Genomic DNA, 26,284 nt, shown 5'->3' on the forward strand with positions numbered 1-26,284 from the left:
AGAAACTATACCCAAACACCTCATTTAAGAAGAATTTTGAGTCTTCAGCTAACCTGATTTATGGGATTATGCATGCAGTTATTTGATAAGTATTGAAAATACTACCACTTCTCACTGAAGCCTTCCTTGATCTACCTTTTTGTGTGCGTGTCATAGTCTTATCCTGTTTAAAGCTTAAAAAATACAGCTTCTGACCATTCTAAAGACTTAAAGTAAAATCACAACTTTCCTGAATTTTTTTTTTTGGATCCTTTAAAAGTCATATCTATTTATTTTCATAGTCCTGTTATTTCTCACTTTCTTATATTATGCATGATTTTCATTTGGATTTCACATACTCAGATTTTTGTGACAAGGAAGCATTATATTTCCTCCTTTTTTTTTTTTGCGTAACCTACAATGAGAAGAAAAATCTCCTTATTTGCTAAGGTTACGGTGTTAGTTTAATTTTCATAGGAGCAGTGGAATATTTTGAAGTGAGTAACATTTACCAAGTCATTAGTTTTATGCAAACTAGGAAGGAAGATGAAAGAAAAAAAATTATCAATTATTTATAGATTGTTAAAATGTATCGTCGTGCAGAGCTACTGTATAGAAATGACAATTAGCCAAACTTACCTTCTATAATTAATAATGCATATATTATGCTCTTTGGGCAACTAATCACCAGCCTTACAAATTTGTTTGACACTGCTGAAGATACCTATCACACGCAGGGGTTAACACAAGGAAAGCAGAACAATGTTCTCCCATTAAGGAATGACCAGCTTGAAGGCTTTCGGCTATACTTAAACTCACGCCGCGCCTCCAGTTGACAAAATGGTGGTCCTACCAAAGCGCTTGACAACCTGATTGGCACATGTGAAATTAAAATCCAAAGGTTCCTAACGGAAAAGGTCTCCCAAACTGGCGGTTTGACTGATACACTGAAAGCAACCCACCGCATTTATCACCCTCTGCCTCGACTCGAAACTTCGGAAGACGGTAACAGCAGTGCTCCTTCTGTCCAAGCTACTGGCCAGGCAGGCGCAGATCAGCAGGCCACGCTGCGCAACCTGTTTCCCCGGCGGTACAGATTTGGAAACGGCAGATATAGCTCGCGAGGGGCAGCCATTCCATTCGCACCTATCAAAACAACAGGCAGGGCTGCCACGCTTTCAGCTAGAGGAACGGAGCGGGCGAGAGGCAGCACCGGCGCGGGTGTGAAGGGATGCCGCGCCGTATCCCAATGGGATGGGGTGAAGGTGGTCCAGTGGCCAGGTGGCTTCTTCACTCCAACCTGGTTTTCTCCTCTATGACTAACTCAATCATTGTTATTCCTTCAAAATAGTTTTTCCCTTTCAAAACCCCTTTTTTTCCCTCTTTTTTTTTTTTTTTTTCATTTCTACCCTTTGGAAATTTGATCTCATGATACAGTTATTAGCATCAAGTGTCTCATTGAATAGTCACGTATCTCCATCCCCTTTTTGCAGGTTCCTAAGAGCATCCTTATGGGAGCTGTGGCGGGATGCAGTCACTTAGATTCTGGCAGCTGATCACATCAGAGACTCATGCTGTTGTATCCATGCTATCCTCCAACCACACCAAGACATGAGGAGCTTCTGGGACATTTCATGCGCCGTCTCAGGTGCTATAAGACATATTAAATGTCACTAGATGCATTGTATTTTAGTAAATATATTCTCCTGATGCAGCTGAGCGTTCATTTATCTACTTAGAGATTGTGTCTGCAATCTTGCAATCCAGCTTTTGCTCTCAGAGGTGGGTCACACACTGTCCCTGGCGTTGTCTTCTACTACCAAAGGGTTGGATGAGGGGCATGAGGAGTTTGGGTGTGCATAGGGAATATTATCCCAGCGCATCTTGACAAAACTCTCTTGTTATGGAAATATTTTGATCTATAGCTACAGATCTTCTGATCTATAGGGTACAGCTGCTTCCATGGCTGGCGGCTTGTCTTTCAGCACCGTGTGAAAAGACCAAGTGTAAATTATCATTTTATGTCTACTTAACGTTGTCCCACCGCTTTTTATGAAAAATTTGCAAGGGAAGATTCCTTTCGCAAAACTAAATGGCTCCTACCTCGTGGAAAGCCCTGGTAAGGATAGGTTTAAAGCTTTTATCACTGGCTACCTGTTAGTACGCAGAATACTAAAGAGCCCTCCACAATCGCAGGGGGCAGTACAGAATTATTATTATCTTTTATTTGTTATAAACATACTATTCGTAATAATTTATAGACATTCTTGAATTTATAAAAACCGAGGCTTTGCCAAATATTTTAACTATCCCTCCATGGCAAATTGTCTTTAAATACTGACAGTTTTTTCTTTTTAACATTTACTTGTGGACCAGGAACACTTGCAGTCTATTGCCCCTGGCCTTCTGTGAGAATGTTAGTTAGCAATGCTCATAAAAACTCAATTCATCAATGTGAACATAATTTGCTATGAACAGAAAGCTCACAAAAGGGTGAATTTGTCAGATAGACAGGTGGCCTGAGATCTCTCCCTGATACTGAATGATATGAATAATAGATTCTGGTAAATGTATGCCAAGACTTGAGCTGTAAACACAGCTGCCTCCATTCCCTTCCAGAATAACAGCTTCGAGAACGAAAGCACAGGAACCACAGTTCCACCTGAGGACTAAGCCTGTGCTCGTACACACACAAACACATACACACACACACACATACACAAATGCAATGTATTTGCAGGCTCACAAAGAAAACAAGCCTCCTAAAAAAGGGCATAGCTGTTTCCAGCTCCTTTCGCAGACCCTTACTATGAACGGATTTTAACATGTGTGGAGAGCAGAAGGAGAGAATAATAGAAAACATTTAAAATATATTTTAAAATATCTGCAGGCACAGAAATAAATCTTTCTGTGATCCAAAGGAAAAAAAGAAAAAAAACCTCCAAACCCTCATCTGGCTTTTGTAGGTAAAGAATTCAGACGTAAGATGAAAAAAAAAAGTGTCATAATGTCACAGTTGAATATGTAGAAAATAAAATTATTGAGCTTTTTTTTTTGCTTTGATACTGCTTCCAAAAATTAGTTAACTGTTATGATCCTAGCTAGACCTGCACAATTTTTTTTGAGTTGTTGCTGAAGGCTATTAGTATTTATTTATACTGCATTCAGTTTTAGCTGGGTTTTTTTTTAGGCTTAAATCATTAACTACTGTCCATATATTAGGTTAGAAAGATTTTATATGTGCAAAAATGACCTTTAGGTTTTTCTAATGAACAGCTTTCTGCTGGATGGTTGCCCAACATAACTTTAGAGCAGGCTGAAGTCTATTCCAGACAATCCCAATGACCGATGGTACAAAAGGGTTGCTGTAATGTTTGGAGACCGGTGGGAAGGACCTAATCCCGGGTCAGGCCACCCTGGCAGCATCAGAGAGGTGGGAGGAAAAGAGCCATGGGACAGTGACCTTACTCTGCTGAAAGAAACCAAACAAGTCTTAAAATGGACTCAGTTGGGGCCAGTCACGTTCATTCCGAGAGAGCATTAACAGTGTGGTACGAATGCTCTGATGCAGTTGACTTTCAAGGGCAGACGTGTAATGTATTGCAGGAGGGAACTGTTGGCAGAAGTGATTGTTTTGGGCTATCAAATGCTTTTATTTTTGCAGTTCTAGCTGAGGACTCATCTTTATTCTTCATGTGGTCAGGGTTTAATATATTTGCTCCCTTATAGGTTTAAAACAAAGGACTTTTCCCACACTAACATGCCTCATTTTAGGGATAAGGCAGGCTCCTTATTTTATCCTTCCTTGGCAGTGATATAGCTCAGGAAATGAATTGGGAATTGTATCATCTGAAGTTCATACATGTTTGTTAATATTTGTTATTTAGGGAGGATGCTTCTCTGTAATGAGTTGGCTAAGGTGAGAGACGTAGCACTGACTGCAGAACCAACACATCCTAAAGCTCCCAAAATGTGACCGCATATGAGATATTAAAAGCAAAATGGAAGTTCTGAACAAATGAAATCACTGTCAGAATAATAAAAGAGAAATGAGCTATGATCTAATCTGTTTTCTAGCAGTGTCACAGAGGAGTTATAATAAAAGCTATTTGCAAAGTTCAGAATCATTTCCCGTGCAAAGCCATTCACACACTATACGACTCTGGACAAATGGAGGGGGTCTTGGCTTTGCCAAAAAAATTGTATGTGGATAGTTTACTATTAGTTTTAAGTTTGTGCACCTAAATTTCCCAGTTGGCTGCAATTTAAACTCCCTCCCTCTTTGAGATGGCACACGAAGTTGTGCACCTGGCTTTCTCCCCCGATTTTTGGTGCATCATCCTCACCCTTTTCCAGTTACAAACTGCACATGTGAAGGACGAACAGAAAAGGAATAAACTCACATCACTGGATGCTTATCTAACCTGCTTTTGCACCGCGCATGCTATAAATGAAAACGCAGCAAAGGAAGTATTGTGTCCTCATTGGAAATGCTTGTCCTGTTCTTCTTGGAACAATGCATGAAGTGCAAACCCAGTTGTGGTGTTCCTCTGTTCCTGTGGCATCGTTTCTGTAAGCAGTGTGCAAGGAAGAGACATGCGAAAGGAACACAAGGAAGGAAGAAATGAGTATATAAATGCCTGTTTCCTCCCTGATCTTCACAGTGAATAGGTGAAGAGTGGTAAATTAATAATGGAGGCATGCACAGAGGTAACAAAGCTCCTGCTCTGTACTCTTCTCCTTTTAAAGCAAGTAAAACCAACTTAAGGCTGTTCAAAATAGTAATTGATTCCCTGTCTTATTTTTTTGCATTTTTCAAGGGGATCTAGGTTAGGCAGCTGGAAATGGGACTGAACTAAAAGGAACAGAACATGGAAGAGAGCTGAGCTGCCCTTGCTCTAGCCTGTCGAAAAGAGTATGGGAAGGTAGAAAACAACATCCTCCACTGATTTCTGCACAAGTGGAATAGCAGCAACTGAGCTTTATATAGATCTTTCCCATTTCAATTCAGTGCTTTCTACCATAAGTAGATTAAGGCATGGCAGAGGGGTAAAAAGAAAGAGAAAAATATGATTTTTGCAATATGACAAACACCGATTTCAAACTTGTGGACATCTGCAGAGGAGATTTAAGAGCAGGATGGACCCTGTGTATACCTATAAGGGCTCGGTGAAAAAGACTGACAGCTCAGAGATCTCCTACTTAGGTGGAAAGAAATGAACTAATTAGCATCAGTGAGAACAGCAGCAATGACAGAGAGCTGTGGAACTTCCCCAGCTCCCTAGAACCTGACAGCATGGCTGGGAGGTTTTCCCCTAAATATTTGTAAGTTAACTCCTGACCAGAATGGCATCGACTGGAAATGCAGTGTGATATTGTCATTCATCGTGAAGACCTGGTGATGAGTTGTAATAAGTCACCTCCTGGATTTCATGGGACTGGGCACTGTCCCCTGTGAGAGGGACTCTTTCAGACCTGCCTCTGTTGCTTAGCAAAGAGTCCTGCAAAAATACATCTAGGATTCATGTATGCAACCATTGCGAAGATCTCAAAATGCAAAGGTGGGCAAATCCCTTCTTTCAACCCAAACTCTTGGTTGTCTCTGCACAAATTTCTCCCTAATCCTTCCAGTTCCCATTGCATCAGCCTACCTTGACTCACTTTCCTCTTTGCTTGTCAGTCTTTCCCTCAATTACGTCTCAAGCTCCAAATAGCTAACTAAATATTACAAACTGAAAACTTTGCCAGTAGCAATAAATTTATTATCTGGCATAGAGGTAGGGCGAAGAAACTTACTCCTTTTGTGTTTTACTGGACATAGGAGTTACTACACAAAACGACAAAAAAATTTTCCTGCTGCCTACAAAAAATAATCATGCAGTTCAGCATCAGTCACCAGCAAAACCCAACGAAGCCAAATAAATATATGATGTATTGTTGCCATATGGGGAGGCCTAATGAGTGGAGAAGACAAGTATTGAAGGTCTCTGTCTCGTGAAAGACAGTATTGCTGTATCTAGAGATAACTGAGTAACTGGTCATGGTGAACTGAAGTGTGATAGCTCAGCCAGTCATGTTGTTGCATGGTGCACTTCACAGGGCGATTGTGGTACTTTCTGACACACTGAACATGAAAGCTAAATGGACAATTTTAAAGTAGGAAGTATAATCCAGCCCCATCACTCATCCTATTCTATTACTGGTGTTATTTGTTTATACGTAAAAAAGAAATAAAATTATACGTGTAATATTCATGGCATTTTTTCAAGTGTTTCAATTTCTGTTTGCCTCATCACAGAGATTAAGATAATTCTGTTGCAAAAAATATAAGACTATCTATGCACACAGCAAGTGTATTCTGATAAAGAAAGCCGATTTGTCTTATCTAACTTTGATATTGTTGTAATCTACCTCTGCCTACACTTCCAGAGCTCTAAACCCAACAGTACTTGAAGACAAAATATTATCTGTATTTCTATTGATAAATTATAAATTATTATTCATAACAGTATCTAGTGTTTCTGATACAGCTTCTCATTTCCACCTCCAGGCTGCTGCATGGTACCCTACATCTAATTATTGCACAGCCAGCAGAAGCAATAAAAAAGGATTTAGTCAGGTAAGTTTGCCATGTTATTTCTGTGTGTGATACCACTAACCCCACTGTTTCCATCGCAAATACGTCGCCATTAGAGTAAATCTATTTACAAAGGTATGAGTGGTATATAACGAACAATAGTTTCTAAGCAAGTGGATGCACTATTATTTATGACGAGGAACATACTATGTATTTTACAGTGCACAAACTGATCAAGAAATAAGACGCATACATAGATTTTCTGATCATTTGGCTGTTTCCAGAGTCACAATAAAACTACGTGGCTGTCCAAGAAAGAAATTACCTTAAAGCCATAGGAGAATGCCCATACATAGAGGAATCCTTTGGTGACCTAAAGCTGCCACACTGATTCTTCTGAAGTTATGACTTGGAGCCGGCTCAGCTAGACCTCATTTTTTTGGTCTATAAACTCATAAGATAGACATGTCACAATAGCCAAGGCCTAATTAGGCACAAACATCCGCTGGAGTGTTAATAAAAGCCATTAAAAAAAAAAAAAAAGAAGGTGGCAAATATGCCACTTTTTTTTTTTTTTTAAATTGAGAAAAACGAATTCTAGGAAATGAAAAATTGCACAGTGTATTGGTTATCTATGGCCAAACAATGCAAAACAAACAAACAAAAAATCAGGTAAGGTGAATGAATTAAAGAATAAAAAAGGCCAACGTTCCTCCCAAGGATATATAACCAACCTCCTGGAAAACACACTTTGATTGCATCTGTAAAAGAGGCAGGCTGGTGCACCAGGGGAATGCAGAGCAGCAGCCTCACACCGGACAGGCTACACAACCACCGAACGCGTGATACAGCTCTCAGTAAAGCCTCTAAGCTTGTGGACAAAGCATTCCTACATGATTTCTCCAGCATGTTGTCTTCGAGTGAATACCTCCTTTACCTCCTGATGTACAAGGTCCCAAACTAGAAGAGTGCTGTCTCTCCCAGGTCATAGCCCCTGAAATTACTCCTGTGCTATTTGAAGGTTTGAGGTGTCCTTAGCCTTACCTGAATGTATTGTTATTTTTATTCAATAGAAAATTTATGTGCGTTAAGTATACACACACATATGTTACAATAGCTGACATTAATAAAAGCATACAAAGGAAAACTTATTTCTTCACTAAATATGCAATTTAATTCCTTATATATTAAAAAACAAACCTAAACCAAAATACAAACCCTCCTTCCCCCACCAAAACCCAGTGGGGCTTGGGTTTTTGAAAAAATATTCCCAAGTACTCCAAGCTGCTTTCTATGTTTAGTGGAGAAGCCCAAGTAAGTCAATAACTCCACTTGAACTATTGCACTAAACATAGAGATGGCCCTTTCTTCCCTAAAATGTTCTGGGCCACGAGCTGAATGTGTCAGCAATACAGCAGATGGGGAAAATGTATACAAGTGTATTAATTTTCTGGCCCAGATTTATGCAGAACACATATTTGCACAGATTTCTTATAGGATTTTAAATCTTGTTTTAACCCTTAGTAGTAGATGTGAAGCTTGGAAAGAGCTGTGGATAGAGTAGGGGAATGTCACTGCTTGCTTTGGTACCTGATTTACACCAGTTAATCTACGTACCTCAGTTTACTTGCTGTGAAATATTTATACTAATGCTAGCAATCTCGCAATGACTTTGCAAAGCTTAGTTAATTAACTCATAATTAATTAGGTTCTTAAAGCTTCCTGGATGAAAGCAGAGCTGGGTGAATGAAGCCAAAACAGAAAGGGCGTCGTGATTGTTTTTATATTTTCTATGTTTTTTTCTTCCAAGGAAGATCTGCTGATGTGACTGCATATTCACAAATATCCAGGTGAGCATTTTATTCAGTCAAAATCTTCCAAAGAAAGACAAAAGGGTGGTGCATGCCAGCGTGGAGAGGTATTGCTGAGAACATTCATACCAGATGTGCGCTCACGACTATCCTGAAAAACTCTTCTAATTGTTTACGCAATGATTTGTCAACGAGTTATAACTGTTCATGAATTATTAGCCAAAGGGAAAAATAAATTCCCTAATGGCATTATAGGCTGGTGTATAGGTATTATCGAAATTGCTTTAACTGTTTAGAAACGAATGCAGCCGCTTTGGTGCGACATCCAGCTGCAGTCAGGGATGTACCTGGATGTAGGATGGGGCAACTCAATTACTTTTTACAGTGCTCTGCTGAGGAACTCTAATGAGGGCCACAAATTTTCTTTGCTGAGGTTTACTGGGTAAACTTGGAGCGTCATCTGCACTGGCAGCGGTGCGGCAGCCCCAGCTGGGCTGGCCGGCACAGGCATCGTGGGCTGCCCACACAGCTGGGCTCTGCCACCACACAGCGGGGATGGTGGGAGGTAGCACGGATCCTGCAGGACAGGGAAACTGGGTTTGATGGGCAGCCATGGGAAAGTCCACTCACAGAGTGGCTTTCAGACAGGGTTTTCTGTTTAAGCACACCTGGCGTAGGGGTAAACCTCTAAAGGACATTTTTTTGTTGCTGTTTAATAGACCAAGCTTTTTGAAAAAGGAAAACATCCCAGGTTTTACACTAATTACTACATAGTGGGTGTTATAGCTCTTAAGTTTTGTATTCCCAGCAATCATGATGGAAGCCTCGACCTTCAGTGAGATGCTCAGAGACTCTGGCAATGAGGGAGAGTCAACAGCTTCAGCATGAGCGCAGACAGCAGCCTGAACTGACCCAAGACTTGAAACACACACACACAGCCACCAACAGCAGAGCAACCACAAAGAAAATACTCTCCTAGATTCTGCTGGAGTTGTAAACGTCCCTCTCACTTGGCCTTAGGTGGCCACGATCTTTTTTTGCAGGACACGGTAACACTAACGCCTCAGATCACCTGTTGCTTTCAAGCAAGGAAAGCTCTCATTCACCACAGCGCTAACGCATATTCTGCAAAGAGTCTTGAGGAATAAATATCACTTTAATATTATTATAAAATAAGTACTTATAATACTCAGTATCGTATGTAAATACTATTACAAAACTTCTGATATCCTCTACAACCAGCCTCAGATGCTTTCTGTGTTAAAATGGAGGTAACTTTAGGATCAGCACCTGCCTAACCTTTATCTATTTCCTAAGTTAATCCAGTTAAACTTTATATTGAGTCATGCCGAGGGCAGGTAAGACTTACGGGCACAATAAGTTTGTGAGGCTGGTCCTAACTGTTTATTTCACACACAAGTTTATCTTTACATCACTGTATGTGCCCACACTATGCTGTTGAGAATGGACATGACATATGGACCTATACCTTTTTTGTTCAAATCGACATAGCCAGGGAAAAATAAAGACTGTAAATCGTCCCTTAAATTTAACTCATCCCCAGAACATCGAGGGACTTAATGACTGATACACAGTGGAAGTGACAGACAGGAAAACCCTGTTAACCCTCGGGTCCAGAAGATAAGCTAAAACAGTTTCAAAGAAGTCATCGTGCCTGGCATCATAAAAGAGGCTCAGTTCATTAAGTGAAAAATTTCCAGTGAATTTTTAACACAGCTTTCATGTCAGTAATGCACAAAAGGAGACCAGTCTAAACCATACATTAAAATGTTCTCCACAGTAAATTTGACAAGCTTAAGCAAAAATATTTGTATCAGCTGAAAAGCCTGCATTTATGTAGTACCTTATTCAATAACTCAGGAGAACATACAGTATGCTATCTGCAGGATAGCATTTTTTTTTTTTACTCCAGATGTCTCTTTTTCCTTCCAGAAGTTGCAGAGCATTGGACAAGCAGTAACAGATGATGAACACATGCATAACTACAAATGGGCAAGCTGATTGTTTTCAGAATTGGTATAAACATTTGCTCTTGGATTGAGATTTAGCCCATAGCAAATCTTTACATTCTCGTTATAAACCTCTGACAAAAAGAGCTTCTAATGAAAATGCTGACAGTGTGAAAACGTGGTTATGGTCAGAAAAACAAATGGATAAAAACTGGCATTTTGTAGTTCCATATGTATACTTCATCAGAGAAGTCTTTGCTAAGTTTACATTTCAAAGCAAAAGCTTGACGATAACTGCTTCTCCTACCCTTTCTATTTAGGGCCCCCAAACCTACTACTATTACTGCTATCTCCCATACAAGCAATTAAAATAAAACAACAAACCAAAACAAATCAGAAGCTGGGATATGAACTTCTCTGAGAGCTCAGTGCAAGAACCAGCAGCTGGAATTTTAGCATCTCTTTTATTTTTGATTATATAGATAATAGTAGAGCCCAACAGCCTGAATCAGGACACGGCCTTCCTGCAGCAGGGTGTAAAAGACAGAAAAAAAAGGGAAGGGAAAAAAAGCACACATGGAAAAGAGAGCTGCATTGCGTGTGTTTGCAGAGGGGTACGGCAGGAGGCAGAGGAGGAGGAGGTGGAAGGGCCAAGCGGGATAGGAGTGGTGGGTTAGGCACTATAAAAAGCAACAGCAAAAGATGGTTTAGGTCATCTAAGAAATGTATGAGATTGATTGTTATAGGTCCATACGCCTTTGTACCCACGGTGATAAGAAGAAGTTTGAGTGGCTAAAACAGCCCCAGGTACACCGTGCTCACCTTTCATGCTCCTCAGGGCAGCAGGTGAGAACAAACAGATTCATGCAAAGTCTACTGAATATTCTTCTTCCTCAAACCACAGGCAAAGTGCAGGTCAGTGGGTGAAAATGGGGCCAAAACATGGGTTTACAGGCACAGACCATCTGAATGATTTTTGGGACAAGACATTGAATTAGGTGCTATCTAACAAACCATGTATTTCTTTCTTCAACACCACCAAGGCTTACTAGGTTTGCTTTAAACTAGCAACTATGGAATAAAAGAAAGAGATAAGAAAACATAATACAGAAAAATGAAAAAATAAAAAAACCCAAACCCTAGCACGAGTTCTTAAGATCCAGGAATACCAAACAAACACGAGACTGATAGCCAGGAGAAAATCAGAAAAAATGATCGTGCAATTAGGGTGGTAAAACTTGACACTATGTGTTCACCTCTTCCTGATCTATGGGTCCTGGTCAATTCTGGAGCCCATTATTTTGGGAAAGATGCTGAAAATGATCAGGATACTCACAAAACACAAACCCCTAAAATTAAGTCTAAAAGCAAAAAGATTTGAATATTATGTGGGAAGCAATGATGTATGCAATGAGATGACAAGAAACTTGGTTAAGTTATAGCTGAGGGTGCCAGAAGAATGGCAATGAACTACTAACACCTGAAGGGAGTAAATACGAAGGATAAGATAGTGTCTTCTCTAGAGCCAAGAAGAGTGTTGTTAGTGACCTCACTGTGGCCCAGATTCTACAAGGAGACAGAGGAAATGTTCAGCACAATGAACAGAATATTGGAAGTAACACTTTTGCATAAAGCAAATGAAAACATAGCTGAATTTTAGGAAGATCTCCTGACAGCAAGATTATTTGTGCAACTGGAAATTCCTCGTGTTGCCGCAGACAGTAAACAAATACATTGCTCAAAAAGACTTTGCTGGCTTGTGGTATAATGAACACAGAATTATATCATTATAACAATATGCACCCGTTGAATTTGACTCCACTTGAAGAGATGAGAGCTCTTAAGTTGCTACGTTGAAAACAATTTAATTGAACCTGGCTAATTAGAATATAACAAGTAGTTAAAAATTATGCAATGCTTTAAAATTCTTTTAATTAATTTGAAATTCTGATTGCAAATTAGTAAATGTATGCCAGTAACTTACCGGGCTTGACTCAATACATCATATTAAAAAAAAAAATAAATAAATATATTTTGTCAATAGGGACACTTTGATAAAACATACACGAGTAGAAAATAATAATGTAGAGTAGGAATAATTAATTAATTCAAGTTTCAAGATAAGATCACTGTGTCCTGCTGACCCTACATGTTAATCAGTTGATTGATTAATTGCTACAATCATAATAATTATAGGGTGTAAATCTAAATACATTTAATGATAGTTTACACTTAGAATAAAAACGTCTTTTATGTCTGCTTATCTTTGTCATTTCTTGAAGACCAGTCATAATTTTTGTTTGCCATAAATAAACCTGAAGCCTTTTCAGATGTTATCTTTGTGATGAGGTAGGTTTACACTTCATTCATCTGATCAGCAATTTTTTTTTTGTGTGGCCTCCACCTCCTGTCTAATGAAAAATATGTTCCTAGATGAGAAACAATTGATTATGTGCAACGACTAATACAGCTTCATCAAAAGCTCATCCTTAAATGAAAGACAAGGGGACATACCAATAAGGCTACTGCATAATTATAGACTGTCTTTAACCAGAGGAATTTTACATATTGAATGCTTCTTTCACTACGTAAACTCAGTCTGAGGTGAAATAGTAAAGTAGATCAGCAGCACAGAAAAATTTTAGAAGAAAACGATGCAAAGAAAATAAAGAGTTGTTCTGCTAATTTCTAATTTATAGGCAATGCACAAGATCTTGACATCTACATCGTCTCTGAATTTGTGCTGTTTCTCATTAAACTTAATTGTGTTTTACGATTGCACTAAAAGAAAGGTATGGGTCCTTGTATCTCAACTGGCACGGCTGAAACCCATTTTTCTACTTAAAGGCACGTGAAAAGAAGAAATAAGGGCTATTTGGTTGAAGCTGTTGAAGACTGTTAAGATGCACTATTAAAGACTAGATCTTTGGTTACGGAGGTCTCACTAAGTCAGTATTGAGGTGTTTCAGTAGGAGTGACAGGTAGAAGTTTGCATATTCCATGGATTAAAAATTCCTGTTTCTATCACTGGTTAAAAAGTCCTGCATGTTTGGTTCTGGCTTCTACTTAGATTACAACTCCTTTGTGTTTCTCTTGAAGTGAAAGGTGAGAATTTAATTTGCTTTTATTCAAATTGAGAAAGCACAGCAAAACACCTTGATGAATCAAGGATAGAATTTCTTTCTGTTTTTAACGTTTTATAAAAAATTGCCTTAATTTTCATTTCATTTTTGCCATTGTAAAACATTAGGAAGTCTTAAGTAAGTGTGTGCCTCATAGTTTTTACAAGAAAAGTATGAATTCCTGTTAAAATACAAACCATAACACCAAACTCAATGTCCATTTTCAATTGTGCAGTTCTAGAAATCTGAGATTCTTTGTTTACGGAGTTGTTATCCTATCCATATACATGCAACTCTTATTTTGCAGTGTTATTTGTTAAATAAATAATGCTAGGTTAGGATTATAGTATAAATATTTTAAGGAGCCACTAAAGCATTTAAAAAAAAAAAAAATCTAACCAGGCAAATTCCAAGTGAATGAACTTTTACAGCCTTCAGAGGGTTACCTGACCTTCTACTTTTGCAGCTTGCTTGACTCAAAGTTACAACAATGGAGGAGATAACAGTGAAACTGTACTATAAAAATAAATTACTATCATGAATATTAAGCAAGAAGGATATAATAAACATGACTGCTTACATGATTCTGATTTATTGATACTGATTTGCTAGTAAATTATCACACAAAGTACTCATTTTAGTTGTTCAAGAACATGTGCAAAATAAAGCTTGGTGGACACTTCCCAAAGACCACAGCATCTGTCACTGCATTCATACTTTGGGATCCTTAGTGCCTGTTTTTCTAGGATGTGATATAGCGGTGTATTTACTTTTCCTTTTCACATTTTTCTTTTTAGTTTTAGTTTTTATTTGTTGACTGTCTGGTTTGCTTAAACTCTCTTTTTTTTTTAGCCACGCATATTTTTTAAAACTACTATCATGGAGGTTCAGCTCTGACACAGTGGAACAAATCCAGCTGCAAAATCTCCTAAAGGCTGTTCATGCTTGTTCTGTTAAATAGCGCTCACTTTGAGTCAAGAGGTTTCATTACTATATTTATGAACCTCTTGGCACCAGGAGTTGGGATTTCCCAGCGCTAAGCATTAATGCATTTTACATCACTCTTTAGCATCAGGAACTCTAGATCGCTGGTGCTGAGGGGTTAAAGACAGTTAAAAACCAGATCTTTATTTCCAGATAGGCATCTTTAGTGCATGCATTCCTGCTTGATGTGTGTGTGTGGATAGTCTGAGCAACTACGAGATAGCAGAGCTAGAAAGGAGGCTACCACAGCCGCTAACCGCCACAACTCTCAGGTTTTAAGGGATCTCAGCATTAACAGCCTCCTGCCTATATTCCCCATCAGATATTTGTTATCCAAATTGATGGAAAGTATCCTATCTGAAAACAGGATTATTCTTCTTTAAATGTAAAGCCTGCTTTGTGCTTATATCACTTCATGACATGGTGCGTTATGTCAAACCTAAGATTATTTTTGGAGATATCTGAGACAGAATCGACTGCAGTTTGCCTGTCATCAGCCTAAAGCATGTGCCAAAAGACCCCGTTTTTTGAGGCAGTGATTCACAAATACCATCTGAACTAAAGGACAGCTACCACTTCAAAGCAAAAACACATATCTTGGATCAAATTCTACTAACATCTCCTAAAGTGGTTACTCTCATCACAGTTTTGATGCTTCTCTGTGGAGGTTTCATATACACATAGTGGGCTATGTTAAAAAAAAAAAATGTTAATACTCTTAAGCTTGCAAGCAGGAATGTAGCCTCATCAGGTGCCCTGATCTGTGGTGTAAAGAAAAACAAGCAACTACCTCAGCTGCAGAGAGCGTAGGCTAGTTCTGGCTGCATGTGAACATACAGATGCAAATCAAACAGAAGCCAAGGAAAAGGCTATTCTAGAAGTGGCACTTGATGACCCAGGGCTGGAGCTGCAGAAGCGTGTATAAACCACCCTGCCAGGCAACCCTTCCTGCTTCTCCTGTTATTTCTTTTTTTGTCTGTTTGAAAAGGAAAAGAAGAATTAAAATAAAAATAGGAACAGACCATTTAAAAAATGAAAGGGAAAAGGGGAAAAGGAAAAGAAAGAAGAAAAAAGAAAGAAAGAAAAAGAAAGAAAAGAGAAAAAGAAATTGTTGCAGCTTCCACACTCATTTTTTTGCCTTTCTTAAGGGCAGTTGCCCCATGTAGGTATCAGGGCAATTTCCTCCCTGTCCCTCTTTACTCTCAGCATCACCTGTAGGAGTGTGGGGAGAAGATATAAGGCATACTTTATGTTTAGATATTTCCCTTATTATGTGGGGCTCTCCTGATAAACGGTTACAAACACCGGGTATTTCATAAGAGCTGAAGCAGATCCCCAGCTCAGTCAGTTCAAGAGTCCCACCTTTCTGCTGCTTCAGATATTACTTTTTGTACAAGTGATTAATCCACAGTTTTGAGTTTCTAACCATGTAAACAAACCTAGGTGAAGAGTTTTTGTGCTTGGCTTGCATTCCCCCCCAAGTGCAACACTATCGCTCAAGTGTTTAACAGTGAGTGAGTCAGACCACGAGCTGTCGGAGATGAATTGTGCTTCTGATCTTAGCGAGATTATCTGTGTGATATACTATCTTCCCAGGCAATTAAAGCATTAGTGCATTGGCCAAAATGTAACAATAGGCAAACAGATTAACAGGCTAATGAATTTTATACAGAAGGGAGTCAAAGGGAGCAGTTTGACTCTCTGGGAAGCAAAACAAATTGCAATTTATTTTATGTGGGCATTTCGTATTCGATACCTGTGCTACAAGCAGAAGGCAGTGGATTGCAGAACTATTCCTGCAGCCAAGGAAGCATCCTTAAGAGTAAAAGTTTTGTTCAATGGGTTTCCTGTTCAATAGGTTGCCTCAGGGCTGCACACCCTGACACTCATTTAGGAGGAGAAATGTGCGACACTACTCATTTCTTCCATTCCCACGCTATGTCTTACTTTAGTTGACTTCCCCTTTTAGCTGTTATCTGGTACAGCTGGTGTACTACAGCTGCTAAAGATGCTTTTCCGCAGCCACATTACCCAGATTTCCAGCACTACTTTTCCACAATTGCGTCCCTCAAGAGACATTATAAATCCTCTTAACTTTGAACTCTGGCCCAGCCTTGGGAAGAACACAAGCCTACCCTCACATTTAGACATCGTGACTTCCCAAAGTATTTTGGTTTGCAATTTCAATTCCCGTGGCAGACACAGGTCCATTCAACGCAGAGATGCTTGGGAGCCAGGACTCTGTGAAGAGATGCTGCAATGCAATCCTTTCAGTGAAGGAGACTATCAACTTCCAACCTGGAAAATTCATGCCTGATTTCAACCTGTGACCAAACTTTTCTCTGAAATTCTGTGCAGTTCAGTAAGAATCCTGCGTACAGTGCTATTGTTACTATTCTAGTCACTTCTGTTTTATCATGCCTTTTAGCATAGACTCACAGAATCATAGAATGCCCTAAGTTGGAAGGGAACCACAAGGATCATCGAGCCCAACTCTTGTCCCTGCGCAGGACGACCCTGACATTCACACCATGTGCCTGAGGGAGTTGTCCAACTGCTTCTTGAATACTGTCAGGCTTGGGGCCGTTACTGCTTCCCTGAGTAGCTGTTCCAGCACTCCACCACACTCTGAGTGAAGAACCATTTTGAATCTAAACCTCCTCTGGCCCATCTTCCTGCCATTCCCTAGGGTTCTATCATTGGTCACCAGAGACAAGAGATTCTTTTCCAACCCATATGTGTTCTATCATGGTAAACCTTGAGGGTGGTCTTTTTTTTTGACCATTCACAACTTGATTTCGTGCCTGGGTACTTTGTGGAATTTTTAGAACATTTCATTTCTCGTTTCCCTTCCCATGCCATTTTCAGACCATTTCTAGAACATTTCCAGAAAAAATGAGCTGGTTTAACTCCTTTCTGATGGATTACTGAGCTCAGATGGTAAAGGTACAGAAGAGGCAGGGTCTGTATTACTTAATTTTACTTCTACCAAATTCTCACCCAAAGGTTTGTCATAATCCTATGTGGAAAGGCTGAAGTTATCCATTTTCTTCCAGCTTATTTAATGCATTATTATCAGGAGTCTTTTCTGAAGTTATAAAGAGCTTCCCCTGATGCCATGGTGCTAGATACATCTTTTGTTATTATAAAATAACATTTTATAAAACCGCAAGGCAATGGTCTGTATTAAGGCACATTTTATGTCTGGTTTTACCTCCTAGAACTTGAGGACCCACAAAATTTCACACTCCCATGAGAGAAAGTTTCAAAGCAAGAGTCTGATGTCAGAAGCACTCGGGCACTGTGGTCAGAGCATGCTCAAGCTTGAGAGCCCTGGAGGAGGTAATAGTCCCTTGGAGGACTGATATAAGTGAACCCAGCTTGAACTGGCCCAGAGGCCAAAGCTTCTTGAAGTATTTAGGATACATAAAAGAACTTCATAACATTCAGTAGTAGTTCGGGTCCTTAAATAACTACATGACGAGGACCACAGAACAACTCAGTTGTCATCTTGTGCCAAAAAGACATCGTATCCGTTGGTTCAGATCCACCATGGCACCACCCAGAGATGTGAGGTGTTACTCTTACTTAGGGCAAGTAGCAGGTTTTAGATAGTGAGAAAGTGCATAGAGAGAGGAAGACAGAGCAACAATGGAGGTGATAACTTTCACCTTCCTCTTCTCTTGTTCTTGAAGGTTCTCCTTTTCTGTCCCTTCCTGGTATTCTCTTCCTGCTTCCCTGCCCCCTCATCTCTTCCATTTTTGCACCTCTGAAATTGTGTAACTTGGCCATTATGGGCTGCTTCTCCTCCTGTTATTACTTTCCTTGAGTGGAATCTTCATTCACAAGCCTGATGAAACATTTTTCCCCTCAAACCCAGAGTGCCAATTCTCACTTTGTCAAGAGCTCCAGATAACCTTCATGAGAAGTTCCTCTCCCCCTGTCTCCTGCAAACACTCCAGGTTACAGAGATCTTGTCACAGTCACTAAATAGCTCCTTCTTTCTCCTTTTCCTTTTTTTTTTTGCCCAGTGTTGTTGCTCAGATTTCTCAGTTTTTCTTTGTCTTCTCTTTCACCATTCTCTCCTGCTAAATTTTCTCTGAGTTTTTCTTATGCTAACCCACATATGAACTCTCAAGTTGGCTTGCTTCTTGCTTCTGCCTTACCCTGCCCCATGACAAGATTCTCTTAACCATAGATTTAATTTAAATTACATAAAACCATTATTTTCTATGCCTAAAAATTAAGTAGAAGAGAAGCAAACCGAAACCCATGTTTTTGCCATTTGCAGGTTTACTGGGGTCTCAGCGATTAAGCTACAAATATACACAACGTCTTTTGCAAATTAAAGTGAGGCACACTTCTTCCTAGATGACATTTCCACCAAGCATTCTGTGACTCCTTTAGCTCCCCATAAACACTAATACTCTGAGCACCTGGATCCCATGGCAGGTAAGAACCCAGAAAAAAAACCCCACTTTTAACTTGTGCATTTGAGGACAAGTCACATTCTTACATAACACTGCCCAGTAAGAATTATTTGCAAGTCTTGCTTTCAAAGCACGGTGCTGGACCTACCACATACCGCAAAGTTCTCAAAAGAGGTTCTCGTCTAGCAGATTACTGCAGATTTGTAGCCAATAATTTATTGTGTAAGCATTAAACTACTCATATCACAAACACCTGTGCGAGACAGTTGGCCTAGTCAATTCTTGTTTAACATTTAATTATGAATATAATTAGCATGAGTTAAGAGACAGGCCAGGCATCCGCAATAAAATTTCCACTATGCTAAAAAAAATTATAACTATAATAACAAAAGACTAAGTTGGAGGAGAACATGACCCTTCCGAGCAAAATTTTACATGACAGTAAAATCCAAGTACAAAATATTTTAAAACTTTTTCGTTTCCTTCGATGATAATTGAGGCGACTCCATCATATTTATAAGACCAAATTATACAGCTTTTCTGTTCCTTTAACATTAAGGCAATTTTCATCACTGTTGTAACTCAGTGAGGTTGCTTGAAAGGTAAATTAATTGATTTGATGGTGTCACTGGAACACTGTGTCAGGTAAAGTTCTTGGGGGTGGAAAACTAGTTAAAATATTCTTTCAGCGTACATCTAAGAGCTTTACGGATTGTTCTTTGTAGCCCAACAGAATTACATGCTAACAGAAGAAAAGGATCAGTAAATATCACAGCAGATCTTGTTTTAAAGATAGGTGCTTATGTTTAAAAAAACCCAAAGTCTCTCTAGAACAAGGTTCCCTATGGACAGGTCTACCTAAGCTTCCTTCACAGAGCACAAGTCTACAGAGAAACTAAACCTTCACAGATCGGGTTTTTTCATTTCCCTTCCAACAACTCGGTTAAAACTTTCTAAGCAAAATAATAGGAAGAATTGTTTTACTCACTAATTTTCTTTTCAATGCCCTTTACTTCTGAACATATTGGGCTATTTTCCACCTCTAAAAAAAAAAATAATCTATTCACAGACATGGCCTCCAATTTTTTTTTTTTTTTTTTCCTTAAAACAGTTGCTTCCAAACCTGTAAAGATCTATTTAAAAATGCTGTTGAGAAGAAACTGTTCGTAACTGTGAAGGAGAGGTCATTGAAAGAAAACTAGGAGGTTACTGGGGCACATTGTTCCTTGACACCTCCTGGGAACAAATAGACTGGAATGAACCTCTTTAGTTACCAGTTTGCTGTTATTACAAAAATGACAGCCTCCATTTACATCTTTAGTGGAAGTATGCGTTTTTCTGACTCTAATTTGAGTGGAGACTGTGCTAGAATGTGGTACCTTTAATAGCTGGGAATAGTACAGTTTAAAGTTGTTTGTAGCCAGTTTTATACACCTCTATTGTGGAATCCAGTTCCTTAGGTTGGTTTTTTGTTTTTTCTTTTCCACTTATTGGTTTTACACAGGATGATCATATACAATTTTTGTGTGTATTTTTTTAACCCATGTAGATTAGAAGTCTTCCCTTCTAGTCTCTCTGTGTCCTATATCACCTTAACACCTCTTCTAAAATGTTAAGGCTTTTCCTTCCTATTCCAATGTCAGTTAATCATTCTTGAATTAGGATTTCACACAACTTTCCAGATAAGATTTTAAAAAGCTTTCCAAAACGGATTTGATAGTTCTCATTCTCCACTGAAAATATCTAGTGCCACTTTCTGAATGAGCTGTTATTATTATTGCTAATGTTATTGTGTGTGGGAGAATGCATACCTCTAGAGATATATCATACACATGTTCAAATATATATACACATGGATGGATATCTTGGAGATTATGCTACCCAAAGAATCATTCCTTTCTTTAAGAACTCTTTTAAAGAGTTGCACGTCAACTTCTGAATATTTTTTCCCTACATTTTTTTTTCTCGTCACGTTTAGATTATGGATTTCTACTGGCTTCTTATACTTAGATTTGGCCAAAAGATATTAATTATGATTTATTATGTGAGATATATTGTGGTGACCTTGGATGTGTTTATAAATCACCATGTTCACATGAAATTGAGGCTTTCTGATGCCATGCCAAGCCCCAAAACTTCTTTGGACCAGTAAATGGAGAATAGGAAAACGATTTCAATAGGAGGCTCGCCAACTGTGAATCTGAAGGCAGTTTGATTAGGACTCGAAGCCCACAGATTGAGATTATGACAGAAATTTGCATAATGCCAGAGACTGATAAGATTTGGTTTCTCAGGAACCTATTACGTGATGATGTTAAGAGACTGTCATGGATTTCTTACAGTGCAATATGCTGACTTGTCTTTCCAAGATGAGTTGGCCTTGAGCCTTGTTCTTCGTAAGCCTCGAGTGAGGTTTCTTTAGATGTCTTTTGAAAATCTCTTTAGACATCTTTTGTAACTTTCCACTGAGATGATACAAGGATGTTATGACTGTCAGAATAAATGAATGTATTTACTTCCTTTCTGTTTCTCAGCTACTATTTTCATAACACTGCATAGCAGTTCAGAGCAGGTCCTTGCTACACTATGTTTTCAACCAATGTAGCTCCGTTCTTTCATTATGATTATGTATTGATGACTAGATTTTTTTCATTGCCTCCTGACACATTTTTTTTTCCTGATTTTTGAGCAGACAACTTCTGTGCAAGCTCCTCAAAAGTTACATTATTCAGTGCAAAATTTGCTATGACCTATTGAAGGCTGAAGCATGATCATTAACCAGATAGATGTGACAAGTTGTGACATCTTCTGCAAGATGTTGTCTCAAGCCACACAGGCAGTGGATTCTTGGGGGACCTTTCTGAAGCAGGATTAGATACCAAGCTCGGAGAAAACCTTTCACTTGATATCAGCTGTCCTGGAGTTGAAGACAACTGACCAACATGGAGAGGACTGACAACTACTGATAGCACTGCTAGGTTTTGTGGGTTTAAAAAACATCTGCCATTCTCATGAAAGAAGAGTTTATTGCTTTGCTATGTTATCATTGTAGATTTTGTCAGACAAGACCAGTAAAGGCGAATATCTCACTTCAGCAAAACTCTAATAATATATTTTTTTATCTACCTAAAAAGTTATAAAACTCTTTCATGTGTCAGGTGCTAAATAACCATCTACAGTTTCTATATCATAGGGTAACACAATATTATGGAATTGATAGGAAAGATTGTGAATCCTGCTTAGCATACACCAGAAGACCAATATGTATCAAAAGAGTTGAAAAAAGTGTTAATGGTCTACCAGAGCAATAATAAAAGAAAAAAAAAATCCAGATCTTGAATAAATAAAAAGTATATGAGCATCCAATGTAGATTTTAGGTAGTGCCTAGTTCCTTAAATTCACCATTATAATTCTGAAGAATCCTTATTCAGCTGCCATCTACCCCTTAAGGTGCATAAGCTAATTAGATGCTGTGATTGCGGCCTTCGAAGGGCTTTAGGTGCCTACGGCTCTACTTCTTCCCCATGCAGAGAAATCCTTCCTTTCTGCCAGGGCTGAAAAGCTGGAGCTCCACAGATGGAGGATTACTTTGCCTAAGTGTCTGGGGAGCTTTGATCCTGTGGGGTTTGCCAGGACCTGAGCTACACATGCTAACTAGATCTGGCTGCCCCTTCTTCAGAGACCTGGTGGATGATGTGGATCCCATGTTTTCCCTTCCTCATCCTCAAGCCTGAGATATCTCGTATTGGGTTGTGGATTCCACTTGAAAGCCTGCAAGTCAGATTTTGCAACACTACATTTTTATTAACGTCATTCTTGTGTTCATCTACCGTATGTGAGAAACGTTCAGCAGTAACAGATACCTTCATTCAGAAAAATGTCTGCAGAAGAATCATAATTCTGCCAAAAGAATTTCTGTTTAGAGTATATGCATACGTATACATCTGCCTCTCTGTGTGCATTTTAAACAATAAATCACCTATTTATCTATAGTATTTATGTGACACCTATTAAATTCATATTACAGATAAGGAACTGAAATGAAGGCATAATCACTAAACCTCATTGAAAAAACTCTTTCCAGTGTAGTAATCTTTCCAACCTGTTGCAGAGAAAATCAAAGACCTGAATTGAAGCCTTCCAAACCAGAGACAGATGTTGCAGCTTTGGGAAATGGGTGGAATTTTCCTTTGTGGAATATCAGTGGGGTTTGGGATTTTTTTTGTTGCACAGATGCACTATCTATATAGATGCACTGCCTATACAGCTTTCTCCAGCTGAAAAGATTTGGAAGGACTTGTTGGTATTTGAATATTCCCTATGCTGTGGATATCGGCCATCATTGCACAGAAGACGGTAACAGACAAATCTCTTTTTTTCTCCCCATGCTTTCTGCTTCAGATCTTTCAAGAAAAGTACTTTAATTAAAATATTTATAATCAGCTAACACATTTACCTGCTAACATTTCTTAACAGGTTTTGGTGGTAGGGTTTTGTTTTGTTTTGTTTCAGTGGCTGAAGTCCTGGCGTAAGTCTGTATGGCCATGTGGGCTGAATTCTGTAAATAAGGTGATTAAGTGTTTCAGTTATTGGCACTTCTACCACCTTACTTACATGAAGCACAATTTTACTTGCAGACAATCTGTTGAACCGCGTCTGTTGATCTTCCAGAAAATCAATAGAACTATTTGCGGTGCTAAGTAATTTAAGTGTGGCTGAACCTGACTTCAGAGCAGCATTTGGGCACACTTTAGAAGTGCATATTTCATCCAAAATACCACAAAATGACTTGCCAGTAATATACTAGACAAAGTCCTTGGAAAAAAAACTGCTTTCCAAATCCTAAGAAACAAAATTAGTATTGGGTCAGAGGTCTTACGGCCTTCCATTTATCATTTATAAATTCTCTGATATAAGCTATATGGACAGTAATTATCCAGCTTCAGCCTGCCAAGCAGAATTCTGAGATTCTATAATGCCCTGAATTATCTTCTAATATTCTGGACATATCTAAATTGTTCTAATATTATGGCCATATCTAAAATTATTTATAGGGGAAATTGAAGGTGGAGAGCAAGCACTTTGCCTAATACACAGTACTGTAAAATTTTGTTCCTATGCACATAATAGAAATGTTAATTAAAATGGTATCATCTAGGAAGAGTAATACTAAGCTTGCTGTGGATTCTTTCACATAATCTTTAAAGTAACCTCAGCGTAAGGAGTCCACGACACTTCTTGAGTACTCATTTCTTCTGAAACTTTCAGCTAAATTCCCAAGGAATGTTATAGGTAAGTTGTTACCACCTACTACAGATATGTTGGTAAAGCACTTCATCTTATCAAATGTATGGCTCTGTCTAAAGGGTGCTCCGTGCTGGACCAAAGATATAATCATTGAATCATGGAATTGTTTGGTTGAAAAAGACTTTTGAGATCATTGAGTCCAATCGTACCTGTCCACTACCAAACCATATATCTCTAAACACCTTTTCTACCCATCTTTTACATACCCCCAGGGGTGATGACTCAACCACTTCTCTGGGTAGCCCGTTCCAGTGCCTGATAAATGATAGCCGTGCGGTAATGCATCCTAATTACCTTATTCCCAGCCATCATCAGGTTGGTTTATTTCTGGCATTATTAAGTGCTCCTTCTAACTGCACTGCATCCCCATGCCCTGCATGCTAATAATTCCTGGTTTTGAAGGATGAGCAGAAAATACGGAGATACATGAGCCTCTTTTTCACAACAACCTGAGGTAGATGGGAAATTTTCTAGCAGCTCAGAACTGACCAGGTGAAGTAATTAACACAAAGTAGACAAAGAATCAGCTGCAATGGAAGTGATATTGAAGATATTTTTCACTTTGCCTCAGGACTATTAACATACAGAAGATCCCCAAACCCACTGAAAACACCTAATTGTTGTTTATAGACTTTTTTTTTTAAGTAGAGTTGGTAAGAATACGGATTTGTAGATTCTATGGCAGTAAAGGCCAAATAAAAAGAAGATTGATTGGAAATCGTAGATTACATTAGACAGTTGGATTAGGTAGAAATCACCCTGATGTGCAGTAAAGCAAGCAACAAGAATTAGAGTTTTGAAATAGTGTGAAGCATGTCTTAGAGTACTAGCATTTTCTTCTTAGGAATAAACTGTCTCAAAATCCCTCTATAAATGACTGTTCATTAGCCTATCAATGTGTATAATGGCTCTCAAAATCATAATAAGAATTAATAATAGTTCAAATAGCAGAAAGGGACATTAATTTCTCACTCATGAATATTAATGCATTGGTAGACAGTCTCTTCGCGACATGCTTTCAAAACTCTTAATTCGCGTGTCTATTACAGGTTACCTGTTATTTTTACTGTCAAAAACCTTCCCATTGGGCCACCTAAAGTTTTCAGATCACCCTGGCTTGGCATTAGCAGAGAGAATGAGAGCAGCAGACAGCCCGAAGGGTGAGATCATGGCATCCTGATAAGGTTCCTTAGAATACAAGAGCGTTTGCTCAGGTGAAGAGTACACCAGAGGACAATGAAAAGTAGCAATAAGGGGTGGGAAGACTATATTTAGCTCCAGAAGACAGGTATGATGGTGGATTATCAGGAAGAGAGGGTGGTAATGGCAGAGGATGCATATTAAAAGCTTGGTTGCAGAATAAGTTGCATGAGAAGAGAAACAGTATGTGAGGCTGCGCCCTGTGAACTGACTGCATCTGCTTAACACACCTCCTTTCCAAGAGGACACAGTAGGTGGACAGAGAAACACCTGAAGGTCATGTTCAGGTGTTGGTGCTTCAATGAGCATCTTATCCCAATGCATTGCAGAAACTGAAGCTGAACAGTACGAAAGTCTTTACTGCTTTTCCCCTCTTAGAACTTCAGAGATTGTGCAACAGGAACTCAAACTCAAGAGGTTATGTTCTCCATCTAGTTCCCATGTGTTTTGAAAGGAGAATAAAGTGAGCTGCCAAGAGTAAACTTTCAGGTAATGCATTTCTTTACGATGTGTATTTAACTGCACTGCATCTCTAAATAACCGAGAAGGGAAGGATCTTGTGAGATGTATTTAACTTCATTATATCTGATGCTGGGTCTTGAAAAGCTTTAGTTGAACTAAAGACTCTTATGAATATAAAATCAAAGGGAGCTGTACATTAAGGGTTTCATATTCTCTGACAGCTGCGCATGTGCACACACAGCTCTCATTAACAGCAATGGCAAATATGCATGTCCGTCATACAGAAAACAGATCTCTAAGTACTTTACTGGGTTTGTTTTTCTCCTAGAAATTTTTGTCTATTGGACCTTTCACTAATCTCCTGCTAGGCTTTTTCCCTTTAAGCTCTCTCCCCTCACTGCCCCATTTCCAATGGGAGTAAACCTCCAAATCACTTTGCTT

General features: G+C 38.9%; 1 protein-coding gene and 1 long non-coding RNA gene across 9 annotated transcripts in view; one reads left to right on the forward strand and one right to left on the reverse strand.

Moving 5' to 3' along the window:
- LOC128852505 (uncharacterized) overlaps positions 1-22,509 on the forward strand; it is a 31,688-nt gene extending 9,179 nt beyond the window's left edge. For 2 of the 5 annotated variants that reach the window (XR_008450378.1, XR_008450379.1), the window contains 3 exons: positions 1,473-1,627; positions 6,530-6,598; positions 21,566-22,509. This is a non-coding gene — a long non-coding RNA (uncharacterized LOC128852505). Of the gene's footprint in view, positions 1-1,472; positions 1,762-6,529; positions 6,599-18,734; positions 18,896-21,565 lie in introns of all 5 variants that reach the window. The other 3 variants (XR_008450380.1, XR_008450382.1, XR_008450381.1) reach the window with 3 other exon arrangements.
- ARHGAP15 (Rho GTPase activating protein 15) overlaps positions 1-26,284 on the reverse strand; it is a 329,586-nt gene that overhangs the window by 34,965 nt on the left and 268,337 nt on the right. The gene's annotated exons all lie outside the window — the stretch shown is intronic.

Source organism: Cuculus canorus, chromosome 6 (genome assembly GCF_017976375.1).
Source record: "Cuculus canorus isolate bCucCan1 chromosome 6, bCucCan1.pri, whole genome shotgun sequence".
NCBI lineage: Eukaryota > Metazoa > Chordata > Aves > Cuculiformes > Cuculidae > Cuculus > Cuculus canorus.